Below are 17,632 nucleotides of genomic sequence, written 5' to 3'. Positions count from 1 at the left end.
TCCATTTTATCTGTTTGAGTTGTTTAGAACCTTTTAATTATTTAATATCTGTTTACCTTATTTAATTGCCTATTTGCACAATAAACTGTGTAATCCCTTTTGCAAGTTTTTAATGACCAGACCCAGTTTATGTCCCTCACACGCTGCTGAGCCCATCTTGATTACGAAATACTACGGGGTCATTTGAACGATTTAAGGACGGGTATTCCACCTGGACATTTACCCCTGACATAATCCTTCTTGAAATCTAAGTTGGTCTTTTGCCATTTCTGATTTTGAATACAACTACTCCTACTACTAAATTTCATAATCATGCACTGTCAACACATGTGGATCAGATGATCTCCTTACAGGTTCTGTTGAGGTATGTAATAACCCAGCGGGCTAGAGGGGGTGCTATCACTAACATTGTCTTCTGCTTCTCCCCACCCAGTCAGAGCACCAGACTCCGGCCCCTCTGGTTCCCGGTCCATATAATTCCCAGAAGGAGGCGTCATTTTTATAAGGCAAACCTCCAGATGGAGCTCCTGATAACAGAGACCTCTCAAGGAGAACGTTGTTTTTGTTAATTCCTTCGATCAAAATTCAGGGTAACAACGGCAAGACGTGGGTTTCTTTTGTTTGTTTTTCAATTATATTAAACGGGACAATCGGGCTGGCAAACCAGATTTTGCTCCGTCCACAGCACATATAACAAACTACACCAGCATCTCAGTTTTATCCTTTGCCTGCTTATTTCTCTCTCCGGCACACTCTGTTGGAAGCAGCAAGCAAACACCCTACATTTTAAAGCACTTTGCCACTTTTTATTTCTGTGCTCACTGCAGCGCAAAACATTCTGTTCCACCGAGGACTATCTGCACTTGCAATGTACAAGATTTTTTCTCTAAGATAAAAATTTATAATCTTTCAAAAAAATCAAAGTAAGTTTTCTTAGCTATGTGGTTGAAATAACGGATTTCCTCAAGAACTGCGCTCGACTGGTTGACCTGCTTTCTTTAGCTTTCTTTCTGCTGAGACCGAACAGATCTTGTCTCCCTGAAATGTGTCTCTATGATGACTGAAGCCTCTATCCTTCTTTAGCATAATCAGCTTTCATTTTGACTCAATTCATTCTTAAATACCAAAAATCAAAATTATTACAACTTTCATTGTCTGACTTCAACAAATGGGCCTCCTGGTGCCCCTCAGACACATCTAGAAGCCATCAAATTAACAGTGAGCATGAGGTCTCTCTCTGTTTGACCTGAAAGCCTCCATGTTCACCCTTAGATTTCCACTGTGACCGGCAGCAATTATGTTTTTGTCACAACTCCATGTTCCCAGCCTCTCCCAAGATACACGAGGAACTCTTCCAGAGGTCAGCATTAGCTTAATTCCAAACTCAGACATCTGCTTGTTTTTTCCAACATAAATTAGGGAAAGTCCAGCAAGGACTCAGTCTGCCTGAGCCCCTTCATCACCAAGTGGTGATCAGATGTCACCATAGCACCTCTCTTTACCTAAGAGTCTGGAACGTATGGTGTCAGGTCAGGTGACACAAATAAAATGTTGATCACTAACCTTTGGCCAAAGTATTCTGGTACCTGAATCTGATGGGATTTTAACAATTATGTTGAAAGAAATGAAGATGAAGTTTTAAAACACTTGGCCACGTTTGAGCAGTCACTTCAGAAAGAAAAAGTACCTGAGGACTGGAAAGTTGCAAAGGTGATTCCAGTCTTCAAGAAGGGAGACAAAATGGGTCCTGGTAATTTCAGACTAGATGTGGAGATAGTGAATCAGGAAGTGCAACAGATTACCAAGGAGGACGTAAGGACAGCTATGAAGAGGATGAAGAATGGAAAGGCCGTTGGTCCAGATGATAAACACCTGTGTAGGCATGGAGGTGTGTAGGAGAGATGGCAGTGGAGTTTTTAACCAAATTGTTAAATGGAATCTTGGAAAGTGAGAGAATACCTGTGGAGTGGAGAAGAAGTGTACTGGTGCCGATATTTAAGAATAAGGGGGATGTGCAGGACTGTAGTAACTACAGGGGGATAAAATTGATGAGCCACAGCATGAAGTTATGGCAAAGAGTAGTGGAAGCTCGGTTAAGAAGTTAGGTGATGATTTGTGAGCAGCAGTATGGTTTCAAGCCAAGATAGAGCACCACATATGTGATGTTTGCTCTGAGGATGTTGATGGAGAAGTTTAGAGAAGGCCAGAAGGAGTTGCATTGTGTCTTTGTGCACCTGGAGAAAGCATATGACAGGGTGCCTTGAGAGGAGTTGTGATATTATATGAGGAAGTCGGGAGTGGCAGAGAAGTACGTAAGAGTTGTACAGGATATGTACAAGCGAAGTGTGACAGTGGTGAGATCTGCAAAAGGAGTAATGGATGCATTCAAGGTGGAGGTGCGATTACATCAAGGATCGGCTCTGAGCCCTTTCTTATTTGCAATGGTGATGGACAGGTTGACAGACGAGATTAGACAGGAGTCCCCATGGACTATGATGTTTGCTGATGACATTGTGATCTGTAGTGATAGTAGGGAGCAAGTTGAGGAGACCCTGGAGAGGTGGAGATATGCTCTAGAGAGGAGAGGAATGAAGGTCAGTAGGAACAGAATACATGTGTGTAAATGAGAGGGAGGTCAGTGGAATGGTGAGGATGCAAGAAGTAGAGTTGGCGGAGGTGGATGAGTTTAAATACTTGGGATCAACAGTACAGAGTAATGGGGATTGTGGAAGAGAGCTGAAAAAAAGAGTGCAGGCAGGGTGGAATGGGTGGAGAAGAGTGTCAGGAGTGATTTGTGACAGACAGGTATCAGCAAGAGTGAAAGGGAAGGTCTACAGGACGGTAGTGAGACCAGCTATGTTATATGGGTTGGAGACGGTGGCAGTGACCAGAAAGCAGGAGACAGAGCTGGAGGTGGCAGAGTTAAAGATGTTAAGATTTCCATTGGGTGTGACGAGGATGAACAGGATTAGAAATGAGGACATTAGAGGGTTGGCTCAGGTTGGGTGGTTGGGAGAGAGGCGAGATTGTGTTGGTTTGGACATGTGCAGAGGAGAGATGCTGGGTATATTGGGAGAAGGGTGCTAAGGATAGAGCTGTCAGGGAAGATGAAAAGAGGAAGGCCTGAGAGGAGGTTTATGGATGTGGTGAGAGAGGACATGCATTTGATGGGTGTAACAGAACAAGATGCAGAGGACAGAAAGATATGGAAGAAGATGATCTGCTGTGGCGACCCCTAATGGGAGCAGCTGAAAGAAGAAGATAAAAATAGACCTCTGCCCTTATTCATTCTGTAAAAGACTACTGTTATGAATACTCCCTCTTCAGCATTTACTGAAGAGAAATAAAGGACACAAAGGACAAGTTTCCTCCTGCCTGGTCTCCAAGTCTGAGGTTTTATCAAAAAGGTCCTAGTCTAAGTACAAGATTTCTTTCTTTAATATATTTCACTTTCATTTCTAGCACGGAGGCCAACCAGGAAAAATCTGGGTTGCTGCTGAAAGAGGTGTTGGCAAGGCCAGAAGTGGTCTGTGTGGGGATCCCAAAACCCCCGTGCAGTGACAGGGACACTGTGCTGTAAAAATGGTGATGTTCTTCAGATGAGATGTAAAACTAAGGTCCTAATTCTCTCTAGTTATAAAAGATCCCTTGGCATCCTTTGTAAAGAGTAGGGTGTATCCTGATGTCCTGACTAAACAACTGCTGTGTGGTATTCAGTGATGTTTTTATTCACTTATTCAAATATAAATACTACACAACCGGAATTATTTTTCATAACATTCAATAATAAACTTACATTTATCCAAAGTCTCTGGAAGTCTACTCAGATATTTGCTTATATTTGGCAGTAATGAAGATATGTGAAATATTTTTGATTGAAATGTTCAGCCTAAAAAAAAAGTGAAATTGGAATATCAGAACCCTAAGAGGGAAGAAATGAAGCTTTGCTGAAACAAATCTGACCAAAACCACTAAAAGCTTCCTAGAAGAATGCCATATGTTCTTGTGGCACAAACAGCATTATCATGGCATCTTCTTGGTCACCTCCATTGCACTTTGCCTTCGTTTCAGCTGAGACCAATGGCTGGTAGCACTCAGCTTTGTGGCTGACAGAACCTCATCTGCTTTATTTAGTTAGGGTATCTCCTTAAAGCAGGATGGCTCTTGTACAGGTCTTCACATTCTCAGTGTTAATAACGTATATGAGAAGAGTGAACTTCTGCCTTGTACACAGCAGGACTGATATTCCATAAAAGGAAAGGAATGTCAGGAAGCAAAACAAAACAGGAAAGTATAATCACTCCGACTGCATGGCAGCACAGTCCTGTTTGGGATCTCAGCCTGTATGCACACTCCTCACATTCTGACGGGCTACTCTAGGTGCTCTTTGCTGTTTGGCTCCTGTCTACCAGGTTTAAGGAGTCAACTCCTGTTATGATTCAATCCACATAAAAACCAAGACACCTTCAAATGGAACAGGCATACCAGCAGTCAACTCTAGAGCCAGGCCTGGAGCGGGATGTGATGATACCTGACCACACTCAGAAATGGGAGCCCCCATGTACACTCACCTCAAGGGGAGAGGTTAATGATCCTGATGGACATTGATCCTGAAGAAATATTCTGCCAGGTTTAAAGAAGACAGTATTTAAAAGGACATAGAAGGACTTGGGGAAGAAACATCAATCAAGCTCTTAAACATTCAGGGCTAGAGGCCAAAGGACAAAAGAAACTGATTGCCAAAGACAAAACTGTTATGATCTAGAGAGGTCCAAAACATGTCCTAAAAAGTACTCAATATGCCCACTAGAGGGTCAATACCATTAAAACCTGGCTGGTAACAAAAAGGGCATCGAAAAACCTTTAATTATAAAAAGATTTATTTTAGCAACAGTTCTGCTGAATGAAAAAAAGTTCTGAGGAGCAAAAAGGCACAGAACACGCTATCTTCAAAAATAGACAAACCTAAAAGCAAACAAAAAAAAAATCAAAGAATGGTCAAAAGAAAGTAATTGGCAGTAATACATTTGCCATTCCAACAGATGATGCATCACAAACATTGGCAGCAATTGTATTATTTGTCATTCCAATAAATGGCACATCAAAACCATTAACACACTGCTTTTACAAATCCTGTAACAAATGGCATAAGATAGAGACATTTGCATTGCATCTTTCATTCCAACAGATGGCACATCACAAGCATAAATGCTGCTTTTACAAATCCCATATCAAATGGTAAATAACAGAGACATATGCATTGAATTTATTATAACAAACAGATGGTCCACCATAAACATTTGACTTATAAAATAAATTTCACTTGTCATTCCAAAAGATGGTGCATCACAAACATTAACACCGCTTTTACAAATCCTGTGCCAAAAGATATATGACAGAGACATATGCATTGCATTTGTCATTCCATCAGATGGCACATCACAAGCATAAATACTGCTTTTACAAATCCCATATCAAATGGCAAATAACAGAGACATATGCATTGCATTTATCATTCCAACAGATGGCACATCACAAAAATTTGCAATAATAAATTGCATTGCATTTGTCATTCAAAGAGATGGTGCATCACAAACATTGGCAGTAATGCATTTTATTACTACAATTATTTGTGACCTGTCATCTTTTGGAATGGCAAATGCAATGCATTTTATTGTTGCCAATGTTTATGATGTACCATTTTATTACTTTATAAAAATACATTCCAATAGATGGTGCACTGCAAACATTAACGCTGAGGTCTATATTAATTATTTAGATTTGAACCCATCTTAGGTGAGTAGTATAGCTAGTGCAATATAAGATGATGCAAGAAAATTGAGTAATACGAAAGCAAGCCTAAAAGTTTTCAAAATCCTGAAATGACATACAGAATAAATACGTCCAGTCGTTTCATTTCTGGGGGAGCAAAAAAAAGTTCTGTCTGCCGTGGACCAAAGATTGAAATGTGGCAGCCGGGTGGTTAAAGAGCCAGCAGAAAAGAGAAAGTGTGAAGTAAATGTCGAGTTTGACAAGGTCTAAGATGTCATGAGGGGTTGTGCCATAGATGGCTTTGTTCACTGGCAAAGAAGCTTTAAATGTAACATGTTCAGTGTAGTTATGAGAGTACAGGTGTGATGCGATGGTTCAAGTCCAAGCAGCACTGGAGCTTTTTAAGAGGCTCTGCTGGTAGACTGCAATAATCTAAACGAGAGGTGAGGAAAGCGTGAAAAAGCATGTGACAGAAATTGAGTGAGCGGAGATGAAGGAAGGGCTGTTTGGCAATATTTTAATGTGTTCCTCAAATGTGAGCTGACTGTCAAAAATAAGCCCAAGCATATGGGCATTAGTGGTAGGGGATACCAGAATCCCTTCAACTAGAATGCGTCATTTTGTTGTTTAGACGAAGGAGTACACCACAGGCAGTTGAAGGATACTGTGTTGCATGCATGACTTTATTCCTTGAAGCCGATCAGTAAGGAGAGTGGAGATGGATATACTGGCAGGTTGGACACCATTATAGATGATCTTTTTACCTTTTTATCTCTATTTTTCTCTATTTCACTGATCACTTCTACCACTTTCTTTTATGTGGGTTTCTTTGTGTCAGTATACTGCTGCTAGATTATGTGAATTTCCCCTTGGGATTAATAAAGTATCTATCTATCTATCTATCTATCTATCTATCTATCTGAGTGTACATATTGCCTTACAATTTGCCCTAAGGGTAACATATAGATACAGACTGAACGGACCCCAGAACGGAACCCTGGTGGACATCATGCTGTACTGGGACAGAGTGAGATCTGCATATCATTAGCCATGAGGACAAACTGAGAACAGCTTGATAAACAGGATAAGAACTGCTCCAGATAGCCTCAGCCTCTTTCAATGTGGTCCATGAAAAGGGTATGGCAGGCCGTGACAAGGGCAGCACTGAGACAATGCAGCACTAAGATGATGAATGTTCCTGAATCAGCTGAAATAAGGAGGTCATTGATAGGTGATCTCACTGAGGTGGGTCTGATAAATTATGATTGTGTAATTGAGTAGAGACGAGAAGACGTTTTAGTGAGAAACACAATTTTAGAGATGGGTCTATAGTGAGAGAGACCACTCCCATCATGCTCCGGCTTCTTGGGGACTGGAGTGATTGCAGTGGTTTTTAGTTGAGATGGAGCAAGTCCAGTGGTGAGAGGGCTATTCATAATCAAAGTGAAAAGAGAAAAAAGACTCCAGCCTCACTAGGTCACATGTTCTGGGCCTGCACCAAATGAACATTATTCTGGACAAAAATCTTTAATTACCTCTCAGACAGCCTTGGACTCACAATCCCTCCTAACCCATTAACAGCTGTGTTTGGGGTTCTTCCAGAGGGGCTTAAAGTGGAGAAGGACAAACAAATTGTGATTGCATTCACTACACTCTTGGCACGCAGACTCATTCTGATAAACTGGAAGAACCCAAACTCTCCTCTTTTAAGTCAGTGGGAAACCGATGTGTTATATTATTTGAAATTGGAAAAAATCAAATACTCAGTTAGAGGATCCGTACAGATTTTTTTCAAAACATGGCAGGATCTAATCAGTAATATTTTAAAATAAGCTCATAAAGCACAGAGGAAGCAATTAATTCTGCATTTCTTTTTCTTCTCCATTCATCTCTATTGGCTTATCAAACTCATCAGTTTAGGTATGTTTACAAGCCTTAAGCTTTACTCTGTTGGCCATGCTGTCTCTCTCAGGGGTGTTCTCAATCCTACTTTTTGTAAAAATTGATTTGTATGGAATGATTGCAATAAAATTAATTAAAAAAAAAAAGTGAAAAGAGAAGATACACAAGGATGGTAGTGGGGAGTGGGTCAAGGATGACCGGTGGTAGACCTCATTTTTGATACCAATTTGAAAATGTATTCCACATCTACAGTAATGAAACTTGAGAAAGCAGTAGGAGGAGGACTGATAGGATAAAAAAAGGAAGGGCTGGATGGAGAAGAATTACAGTGGTCTGATTATTAATGTGTTTACAGGAGGACAACTTGAACTTGATATTAGCTTGAACTTGAACTCTACCAGTTAGTTAAAATCTGACTCCTTTGCTTTGATTCCATGATGATGAATGATTCTCCTCTTCTGAAAAGTGGCATCAGCGCCCATCCCTGGGCACCAGAGCTAAAAGGAAGGCAGTGGATTGATTAAAGAAGGAGACTGGACTGAGAGATACCAATGAGCCTTTTACGCTGGGATTGAAGAGGTTCATGCAAACCACTTAATGATGCAGAAAGAGCAGTCAGGTGTTGCTCAAGATTTTCTTAGCAGTGTTGGTGAAGCAATGACCTCAACTTGGTGAGCTATCAGATAGCACAACTCTCCTAGAAAACAAAACACGGATCATAAGAGCATGAGCCGCTCGGCCTCCTGGGCAGTCGCTGTGACCAGTAGGCAATTACGAAGGATGATAAATGGTAGCCCTTTGGCCAAACAAGCCCTGCCAAAGGAAGCTTCTCCTTGTGGTCACCAATACACCGTATGGAGTAAACAAGACTAAGGCCAGAAGGCAAAATACACAACCTAAAAATATCTCATGCCTAAACTACAATAACTAAAAAGGCTCAATAAAAGCAAAATGCTAACAACTGCAGTAGAAGACTCTGATGGCAGTCTAAAATGGATCAAAAGAACTGATGGCGCATCTCACCTCAATGACAGGACCACTCTGAAAGTCTGTGACAGAACAGACTGACTAGGTGACCACATTGTGGTGGATTTATTGAAGGTAAGGTTGCCAGTAAAACAAGACAAGAACAGAAGCCAAAGTAAACATGACAAAGAGCATCAAAACGGCCCATGATGAGACATCACGAGATGAAGGCAACACATCAGATATGGGCCCTTCTCAGAAGTCTAGTGGAGTTAGGTTCATTTCTGTGGCCTCTGTGAATCAAATCCCCTCAGCGGCAAGGCTCTATGGGTGAAGCCCAGACCACCCTCACTCACTCACTAAACCAACGAATGAGGAAGATCTGGGACACCATCTAATCTGAGCCTTCAATGATGGTATGGAACCAACAAGCATGAATGGAAATCTGTTGAGGCTCATTCGAAGTGTGTTTCTGACTGGTAGACTCTGTTCTGCCACAAAGAATGAGGCAGAAAACAATTTAGAATGGGACCGGAAGATCATAAAAAAATTCATTACCGGGATTCAAACGCAGTGGTCAATCCAAAAATCAGTCAATATTTTGTTTGCAAGGATTTGTTTTCCAAGAACACAATCAAAAGTACAACACGCCCATCTCCTAGTTTGCATCTCATAAACTCACATGTATGGGAAGTGTTTGTTGTGATCTTTATACTGATGATCAGTGATGTCACAGGGTCATTTACCTAGTTATGTGATAGTGACTGCTCCAATGTCGACGCCCATGAAAGACAAAATGCCACTGAAAGAAATTAATAAATAATTACCTGAGTTACATTAAATTCTAATTAGGAGAACTGTTATCAGAATTGGAATCTACATGTTCGAAACTATGTCCCCTTTAAGGTACACTTGTGACCCTTCAACTTTGGCCTTTTCTCGGCATGCTATGCTAAACCTTTGAACTACTGGGGAGCTATTATCATGCTGCTCACTCCCTCTCCCGTGCAGCAGTTTAGAAGTACCGCGCAGCCGCTATTGAACCCTTCACTCTTTGCCAACGCATCTGCGGCTCCTGAAATGCCACAACAGAACAAAACCGGTCTGTATCCATGTGCTGCTGCTTCAGAGCACTCGATACTTTACGGGAGACACAACATCAACTGCTCGAAATTCAAATTCAATCGTAAACAGTTAAGTATCAGCTCATGTGTTGTTCAAATTCGCTCATCAGTGCAAAAAAATGAGAGGGAACTCTGGTTCCAAATCTAAAATAAAAATGAAAAAGTCCACCCTAGAACTACAAGAAAGCCAAAAAATGTAGAAATGAACTTAAATCATAATAATCAACAGTGTCCATGTAATAAAGGACTCTTAAAATCAATAATATTGGCAGAACAGTCATGTCATACATTAAGGATAAGCTCCCCAGGTACCTCAACCCGCTCCAGTTCATTTATGATTTGGCTGCCATTTTGTTTTTTGTTCAGTTGCGGTAAATTGGCAGGGTTTGCTCATCAGGGGCGTGGCTTCATAGGTCGTGAGCCTGTCAGTCATTACTCAACAGGTTAAAAGCGTCATTCTAAGGTCACTTCCTTATCTGTTGACTCCATGCAAAACCCTTCTTGCACTTTCATTTCTTCAGTTCGTATTTGATTTTTCTGGTTTTGAACCTTGCAATTCTTTGTAGCTTTGTTCACATCTCTTGGTTTTTGGCTTTGATAATCGGTGGGTTTGTATTCTCCTGGTTCAGACCTTACATTACAGTCTTTACATCCATTTGTTTAAATTTTCTTTTGTCCTCTGGGTAGAATAGATAGTTGGCCATAGACAGTCTGCAATTCCACTATGGGCCTGTAGGTGCTGCTGTATAAAATCCTTAATTTTATATTTCATCTCCAACTAACACCATTTATATGTCATTCTTGTTTCAAAGCTGTATATTAGTTGGTCATAGACAGTCTGCAGTTACACTGTGTGCCTGTAGATGTTGCTGTATAAATCCCTTAATTTTATATTTCATGTCTAATTGACATGATATACATGTCCTTGGGATTAATAAAGTAATTAATAAAGTATCTATCTATCTATCTATCTATCTATCTATCTATCTATCTATCTATCTATCTATCTATCTATCTATCATTCTTGTTTCAAAGCTGTATATTAGTTGACCATATGCAGTCTGCAGTTCCACTGTGAGCCTGAGGATGCTGCTGTATAAATCCCTTTATGGTTGAAACTGACATTCAGAAGCAGGGCTGAAGTCATGTGTAGCTGATTACTCGGGTGACAGGTCTTTAAGTTGAGGAGGCTCATCAAACAAAAAATATTTCTGTATGATTATCTTTAAACCTCTATGTGCCAAAGAGAAGACCCTGATTTATGGGCCTTTTTGTCAAAAATATGTTTTATTTCTTTTTTCTTTGGTGCTGGAGTTAGGGCTGGGCTAAAGACCGCTGGCAAGAATTCAACAGTGAACAGAGCAGAGGAAGTGGCAAAGGGAAAAATCAGAGTAGGAACTCATTAACAAAAAAAAAAATCTAATGTTATTCTAACAAACAATCAGACTTCCCTAAAACAAAGCTCACACAAGTGGTGGCTGCAAATGTCATCCTTAAATTAAATGGTGACTGACATAGAACACTAGCACACACAAAAGGGACTTTGGAACCATAAGCCTGTCCACAAGAACCACAATAGATGTGGATTAAGACTACATTCACACTACCAGGCTGAAGTGACTCAAATCCCATTTTTTTGCCTTAATGTGACTCTGATCTGATGTTTTGAGGGCTGCATGGACACAGAAATCTGATCTTTTTAAATCAGATTCGAGTCATTTTCGTATGTGGTCTAGTTTTGATAGATAACTGATTTGTGGCATTGCACCATGAATGGGAATGGTCAGATCGGAATTCACGTGTTATTTTTTTTGGGCTGAATGCTCTCATCATCACCCAGCACTAGCAAAAAAAAAAAAAAAACAATGTAGGAGAACTACAGTACAGCTGTGACAACAATCAGGGTCCTACCATTGCTGGCTCCTTTCTCATTCTCACACATCTTTTGATGCAGCAATGCCAGCAATAGGTAAAGAAACAGGAAAATCAAGCCATCTGAGTTTGTTTCATTTTCTTAACCTAATCATGTAAAGCCAACAAACTGTTTGCTGTCTCCTGAGCAAATTGCAATGCATACACTAGCTACTAGCGCATCTGTTTTTGTCAGTTTTAATACCATAAGTTGTCTCATGAATATAAAGTTTTCTGTTGTTGGCGACACAGATGACTCGTGTTCAAACGTATCAATGTGCGTATATGTGCCGTTTTGGAGGACAGATGAATTCACATTACAGTTAGATACAGGTCAGTCCTACTTGGGAATGAGAGCTGTCAAGATAGGCAAATCCAATCGGAGCAAAATAACTGAACTGAGCAATGAGGCTGGTAATATGAACGTAGCATTAATGTGAGCAGTAACAAATATGGTAAAAATAGACCGTACAAATAAAAAATACAATCAAAGAATACATCTGAGCAATAATTACATTGTCATAAATTGAAACACACAGCTATCAATACTAAGCAGGTATTAAAAATGAGAAAAAAGAAATTCTGGAATCACAAACATGTCTCCTTGAATTAGCAGCACCAGAGAGACACCACTTGGAAAACCGTAACAGACACTCACTTCAGTGTAGGATGGACACTAAACGCCACAGGCTTGATTATCTGAGCCCCTCAACAAACTATTTGACATCAACAAATATGACCAAGACCACCCAATTACATGACCACACACACTGAGTTACGGACTCACTAGAAGTGGGTGATATGTTGGCTGATCCATTATACCACATTAAATTCTTCTTGTGGTAAAGGCTTTGAAAAAATATCATTTATAGTCAGGCTTTTTTCCCCAACTTGTCTTTGAATCATTTATTTCCATATGCTATTTGTTTTATGTAAATTTAGTTTTATTGAATTATTATTTTTCATATGCTTTTGTTTTATGTACATTTTTATAATATTGTCATCTTCAAAAATAATTGCATGTGTTGTGTATCTAAGTTGTTTTCTTGTGCCCCTTGTGTATTGTGGGTGGAGCCCCAGGAGGCGGGTCCACCCTGACATCACAGCTACTGGGACCGCCCTCTACTTTTGAAATCTGTTGAAAGAGTTCATCCAGCAGAGGTTCATTGGAGTTTGGGAAGCACAGATGGGGTTGATTGTACTGAGTTTTCAGTTTTTTTGTATGTTTGAGACCTTTTTTTGCATTCTTTTATGTGTGAATATACAGTAGGTGTTCAAGATTGCGGAATTCAATACTGTGGTTACTGTTAATCTTGTAGGTTATTCTAGAATGTTTAGAATTATTTTTTGAATACTCTTTTGAAATTCAGTTATTGTGTTGCTAGTTAATTGAACCTAAAGCATTTGGTTTTCATTCCTGGGATCAATGGTATAAAGTCCTTCCCAAACATTTCCTTAACTTCAGAGTTTGCAGAAAAATAACAAAAATAAACAACTTCTGTTCTACAATTTTTTAACTACAGTACAATTTTGCATTTTTTCATTTTGGCTTTACAATAGTGTTTATTTGGCTTTCTGGATACAATTCTTTGCTTTATTAATTGACTTAATCTCTTCTTCTGGTCCTTTCTTAAATAACTGGATTGTGGATTTGGACTGGCTTGCTTTGGACTGCCTTTTTACATAACTCATTGTCCTTTATTTTGTCTTCTTAATGTAGGTCTCACCCCAAGTAGCCTGACCCCAAACTAAATAGGCAAGCTTTGGCACAAAAAGATCCAAAATGAAATTCAGACTTTCAAAGATCCAAAGCTTCAACAGAAATTAAACCATAAAGTCTCTAGTGTGAATAATAAGGCCAACAAAGAATTTTGTAAATGAAGGATTTCTTAAGAATCAAGAAAAAGAGAATAAGAATGGAAAAAGACAAAATGATTTGACTAAAATTATAGTTCTCACCTCAACATTGAATTAATCAAGTTATAAACCTTGTAATAGTAATACCACAGGCAAGTCATTGAAAAGACATACAACTGAAGTCTTTCAAAATGAAAAAAGACGAACGTTTCATCTGTTTTATTGTTATTGTTATGATTGTTTTTAAATATTCTTTTTTCTGACCAAGTGCAATATTATCTTAATTCACGATTTTTGACCCTGCTTCTCAAATACCAATGTGGTCATGGGCTGTGTTTTTAAAAAAATGTGTCAAATCCACACCTCTTCTGGCAAATGTACTTCTAGATAGTTTGATAGCTTCTTCCTGTTCTGTCTGAAAGTGATGTACATCATAGCTTTTGTATTAAAATTATTTTACACTCTATTTTTATATTATATACTTCCGTTGTTTGTATTTTCTTCAGCCTGCTTGGCCACCCTGGCCCAAAGTTGCTTGTGGCTTCCTCTTGTAATTTATCTCTTGTATGTCTTGTTGTCTCATTGGTCTTACCTTCCTGTATACGCTTCCCTAAATAAAGGGAAGCAACTGACTGCTTCATCTTTACCTTTGGTGTCACTCTACTTTATACATACAATTTCTGAAATTACTTTTAAGTATTCATTAAACATTGTACTACTTTCCATCCATCTCCCATACTCACAGTCAATGTATCTACAACTCTACTGTTCCTTAACATCATTTGACTTTCCAAGATTGAAAACATCTTTATTAGAAGTCAACTGACTCACATAGCAACCTCCTTTACAGCTCCTTCCATCCTCAACACTCTAAAAGATCTCATTGTTTTTAATGCTTTGCTGCCTCTGAAGAAGAGCACTTACATTATGAAGCACTGAGAATGAAGAGTTTGGTAATTGACGACGAATATCCTGGTCATATTGGAGATCAGGCCTTCAGACAAGCCAGGAGCAGATCTCACAACATCCAACCAGACACAGGCACCAAAAATGAAACCCGTATTCCTCTTGTCCTTCCTTTCCATCCTAATACCCTCAATCTCCTTCCCTCTCTGTCACACAGGTTGGATCAGCCTGAGATTTCAGTTTTTGACTTTAATTTTCGGCGTGATGATGAATCAACCCTCAGTAGGTTGGTGATTTTGGTTTCCATTGACACAGTTGCTACCTCATTTTGTTCTCAACGAATTACACAAGATTACTCAGTGAAGATTTTCCACTTGAATACTTTGGTCAAGTTCTGATGTGTGATTTAAGTGTTCCCTTAATTTTCTGAGCAGTGTTTACAGTATATATCATATTTATATATATAAATATTGTCATACACGCTCGATTAGGGGGCAGCCAGAAGGACTAACGGAGCACGAAAACTCACCGGACGGGAATACAAGACAGCGTACTAATGCTTCTCAACTTTTTTCATCAGAAAGACCAAACACCAGACGAATTCCGATACGTAAAGTCTCCGCTAATACACAAGCACGTACAATAAGGAACTTCCGCATTCTTGCTGTCCCCACATGACGACTTCAACCTGGTCGCCCTCTGCTGACATCATCTCTGTCACATCCTGTTCACGTCATCTTACTCCAATTTCCGGTTCATCTGCCATAAAACCAGTCACCTTTCCAGTATCAATGGTGAATGTATATGTTAACTCTTGCAGTGCTGTACAAAAAGCAAATATTTTGGTTCACCTACAGTATATGGGGATGGTTCCCCAACCCTTAATCTGTCTCTCTGGTCTCTTTTTCACAATATATATAAAGAATAAGAAATTTTGAACTGTGCACATAATGAAAAATGGCAGCAATACATGGCGCTTAATAGATGGCGCTTACACAGCGAGCATAAACATCATCAGTTGTGCGCCCAAGTCATCTCTCGCTCTCACTGTAAAGGAATGCCTTGTGTTAATATATATATATGCGTTTTATATAAATATATATATATATCCCCTATCTATTAACCATGACATCCAAAGGATTGAGTCGAAAAAGGAACTTATTGTGAAGTACAGTTATTTGGTGACCCCTCCTCTTAACATTGCTCTTCTCTCTACCAGCCACACGGGACATCACCACACCTCACTGAGGTAAAATAAATGCAATTTTCATTTCATTATCTGTCGTTTATGTATTTTATTTATTGTTTTCATGTTTAATATATTATTTAGAGCATTTAATTGTGTTATTTTTACCTTAACATATGTGTATTTGCTTGTTTAAGTTTATTGAAATGAATATTCTTTAGGGTCTGGGAAGGGATTAATTCACTTTACATTATTTCTAACGAGTAAAATTGATTTTCACTTCAAACGGCCTCCTGAAGCAAATTAAGTTTGAAGTATGAGGCACCATTGTGTTTATATATATATATATATATATACAGTATATATATGCACACAATGTCTGTATCTTAAACAATCCAGCTGGAGGCCCCAGAACGTTACTTAGCACACTTAGGGCAGGAGATCACCTTGCAAGTTGAGGTTCACCGGATCCCAAGATGTTCCATGCACAGACGTACAGAGCAGTGCAGCAATCATGTAAGCACATTTTGAAGAAAATATGTTAGAAGGAAATGACTGTTTACATTTTTCATGTGAATGTGTAATGTTTGCAGAACTGCTGCCATATACAGAAACTTCAGCAAAGAAACTTTCGCCGTGGATACTTTGTTGTTCTTCTGTCAGATGCTAAAGGCTTACATGTTAGGCTGATTTGTGATTCTAAATAGTTCCAGTTTGGACGTGTGTGTGTGTGTTTGTAGTGTCTTAGAAGGGATGGTCTGCTTCTTGCCCTGTGCCAGTCCCACCAACTCCTAATGACTCATCCACTTTTTGATCCACCAAAGCTCTTCGTTTACAGGGGAGCTGGAGGTGCAAGGCAGGCGAGAGCCCAGTCTGGGAGACCATCTCCTGATCCTGCACTAGAAAATGGGGGCACAGATCGAACGCTTTTAAAACCCATATGGGAAAACATCCACCTCTATGATTGTCTTATCCCTATGAAAGCCCCTTAATATTTTTATGTCACACTCCATTTCAGAAATGACTAATTGCAAATAAGCAGATTCTTGTCGGCAGCTATCATTTTGTGTATACATTGCTAAAAGTTTGCCAAAGGCTTTACAAAGAATATGAAGCTCCTTCCCTTTGGTGTCTCTCTGTTCTTTTAGAGTAGCCAACTTGATCGTTACCTACTCATTTGCATAAACTTAAAAAAGACAAAACGCTCTTTACAGACATCCAAAGATAAGAACCAACAGGCAAAGGACAATTTAAATATACAGTAGCAGATTTAACAAGCAGTACAGGAACAAATATTAGCCATTTACATGGTCGTTTCTGGGCTTTTCCCCAAAGTTTCATGCAGCGTTATGAAAATAAAAAGTCAACTTAAAGATGGTATCAAGTTTCACAGGAAGGGGGTTACATGTCGTCTGTTACACCACAATCAAAACTTACCAAGCTGTCACCCTGAGCCTAGTGCGCGACACTGCCTTTCAGCCTCTGTTAGCCTGCTTTGTTTTAACACACCTTTCATTATGACATACAGATAAAGCAGAACATATACCTTGAGGCTGTTTGTCATTCACTGATGGGATATTTAATTCCTAAAGGTCATAATTTTCAATCATTTATTCCTCTGTTTCTTTTCTTGGCTAATTTCCATTTTCCTTTTTAATTTACTCCATAAAAGCCCATACCTTGAAAAGCTCTCCTTTCTTCTCCTTCCCTTCAGATCGGTCCACACAGCACACGTTCAGTCCAACTGTTGCCTCCTGACTGATGAGAGCTCAAGCAGAGCGGAGGAGACCACAGCTGGTGGGTGGAGCCAGCAGCTCAGCTCGGCTCAGCTCAGTGCGTCTGACTCTGTCATGGCACTCTTGAGTATGAGGTTTACTTTGGAATTTCTGAAACTAAAAATATTACCTGTACATGTTGTACATGTCCCAATCAAAAACTGAAGGTGTGGGGGGAATTCTAAAGAAAAAACCCAAAAGCCAAACACTGCCAAGGAGGTTCAAAGAAATGA

General features: G+C 39.5%; 1 protein-coding gene across 1 annotated transcript in view; it reads right to left on the bottom strand.

Annotated features, from left to right (window-relative positions):
- Window positions 1–17,396, bottom strand: part of LOC120524040 (cysteinyl leukotriene receptor 2-like) — a 38,109-nt gene extending 20,713 nt beyond the window's left edge. The window contains 1 exon segment of the mRNA XM_039745856.1: window positions 17,304–17,396. The gene's annotated coding sequence lies outside the window, so the exon portion shown is untranslated.
- Between the last annotated feature and the right edge of the window lie 236 nt (window positions 17,397–17,632).

The sequence above is a fragment of the Polypterus senegalus genome, chromosome 2 (genome assembly GCF_016835505.1).
Source record: "Polypterus senegalus isolate Bchr_013 chromosome 2, ASM1683550v1, whole genome shotgun sequence".
NCBI classification, from domain to species: Eukaryota; Metazoa; Chordata; class Cladistia; order Polypteriformes; family Polypteridae; genus Polypterus; species Polypterus senegalus.
The sequence above is the reverse complement of the archived record's forward strand: the minus strand, read 5'-3'. Positions and strand labels throughout refer to the sequence as shown.